Source organism: Clarias gariepinus, chromosome 13 (genome assembly GCF_024256425.1).
Source record: "Clarias gariepinus isolate MV-2021 ecotype Netherlands chromosome 13, CGAR_prim_01v2, whole genome shotgun sequence".
NCBI lineage: Eukaryota > Metazoa > Chordata > Actinopteri > Siluriformes > Clariidae > Clarias > Clarias gariepinus.
Genome location: NC_071112.1, coordinates 20,161,021 through 20,163,438, shown reverse-complemented (window position 1 = coordinate 20,163,438; position 2,418 = coordinate 20,161,021).

Sequence of the window (2,418 nt, the reverse complement as noted above, 5' to 3'; positions counted from 1 at the left end):
TGGGTGGTTCCTTGTTGAAATGTCAGAAGTGCATGCCCAAGCTGCTGTAGATGCTTCCTGCAGAGCTCACATGGGTGGCCACGGGGGTCGTTCAATTCACACTGTACAGTACTATCTATGAAAACGGATTTCTCCGGGTTTTACTTTTCCCCCTCAGAAACAATAGCCTGTGCATGTTATTTTAAGGGAATTCCACCCGGGGGGAGATCATGCTCTCTGTTATTTACTATCTTAGAGTGACTTTTTGATCCCATCCTAGTTTAGCTATATGTATGCCCCCTATTTAATTTTGTGGTGGTTTATGATATGCACTATTTCACTCCTTAAGTAGAGGCATAATGTTTAACATTTGATTAAATGATTCCAGCATTTGCATACCAAATATTAATCCAATATAACGTGAAATAATTGCTCATCCTAACTCCATAGCATAAATATTTGATAGACTAGATCACATACCCACATAAAATAGGCTTAAGAGGCATAGCATGGTATCAGGAACCACTGCAATGAATGTTTGTTGGCTTTGCACTTTATTTTAAGCCGCAGCAGAGACGGCACGCACACACTCTTTAACACATGGCTATTGGGGCCCAGTGTCTCCTTTCTCTTGGCAAGCATGCTTGGTCATGCCTGTAGCTGTTGTTCTGAACTGCTCTGTGGCCTGTACATATAGCAATAGCATGTTAGAAAAATCAGTCCTCAGATTCTATAGCCTATTGGTTGTTGGAATTTTATAAAATAAACTCATTTTGTACATGTCAAGCTACTGTTTTATGCATGCTTGATTTTCATGAGCTTTGAAGTATTAGAAGGATGTGGTTTGTGTTTACATGGACTCGTATACAGGCTACCAAAACATGTCTTTGGTGTAGAGTATATAGTCTTTTGTGGTATTTGAAAGAATCTGAGTAACTTTTGTGCAGTTTACAATTTCTGTGAAAAGATGTGCAACTACAAAAGGTATATTAGCTGTAGGCCAAAGTGCAGTTCACAGCAGGGGCATCTGAGACTTTTGTCACCAGTTGGTGCGAGAAAAGGTTACATGGCCCCCACAGATTTATTGTATGAACACAACACAGTTATTGTTCTTCAGTTATTAACCATTTTACGCACATTAATTTTTATTCATGAACCTTTAACCATGAAAACCCCGGAAAAACGGGGTTGGGCATAAAGAAGTTTGACCCTGGTTATAATACAACTATATTTTAAAAACCTATATTGTATAGAAACATGCATTTTGAGGGATCTTTTTGTACTGTATATATTTCTGGATCTATCTATCTATCTATCTATCTATCTATCTATCTATCTATCTATCTATCTATGTGTATATCTGTCTGTGTGTGTATACATTTACAAAAGTATCGAAATTTTAATATGGAGTTGGTCCCCTTTTTGCAGCTATAACAGCTTCCACTTTTCTTGGAAGGCTTTCCACAAGATCATGGAGTGTTTCTGTTAAAATTTATTTCTGCCCATTCATTCTGTAGAGCATTTATGAGGTCAGGCACTGATGTTGGACTAGAAGGCCTGGCTTGCAATCTCCGTTCCACTTCATTCCAAAGATGCTCTATGGGGTTGAGGCCAACGTTCTGCGCAGGCCAGTCAAGTTCTTTCATACCAAACTCATCACACATGTCTTTATAGTCCTTGCTTTGTGCACTGGGGCACAGGCATGTTGGAAGAGAAAAGGGGCTTCACCAAACTGTTGGCACAAAGTTGGAAGCACAGCATTGTCCAAGATGACTTGGTATGCTAAAGCATTGAGATTGGCCTTCACTGGGGATAAGGGGCATGATTAAAACACCTGAGTATAATACTGAGCAAGTTTGGTCAAATACTTTGGTCCATATAGTGTAGATAGTGTAATATAAATAAACACATTTGTATCATTCATTAACATATTTATAGTTTTTTTTATATATATATTTCTTTTATTATTATTATTATTTTTATTTTTAGTTACAGTGCTTTTAGCCTATGAATTAAATTCACTCAAAACAGGGTTAAAGCGTTAATGACTTTACCAGTAAAAGACTACCATGGGTTTACTGAACATATTAAAATTCTGCCTGTAAGACCTGAGAGCTTTCTTTCAGTTTGCACAAAAAATCTCTTGATTAGGGACTGTTACTGCTTTCACCTTTTCTCCTTTGGTTAAATTTTTTCCCCCAGAAGTATGTAGCAGCCCTTTTCAGTAATGGATTTATAGTTGGCGTTGTTAGAGAGTTATTTGAGGAGTTGGTTCCTCACTCACGCTTGATCACCGCATTTCCCTCTGACGGAATTTCCCGCACGACCCCGGCGCGTTTGCTCTCTCTCTCAGCGCCCCACATGGAAGTCACGTCCTAATATGGTAGCGGAAGTGGGCGCGGCTAACTGGACTGGAGAATCACAAGACTGGAGCTGAAA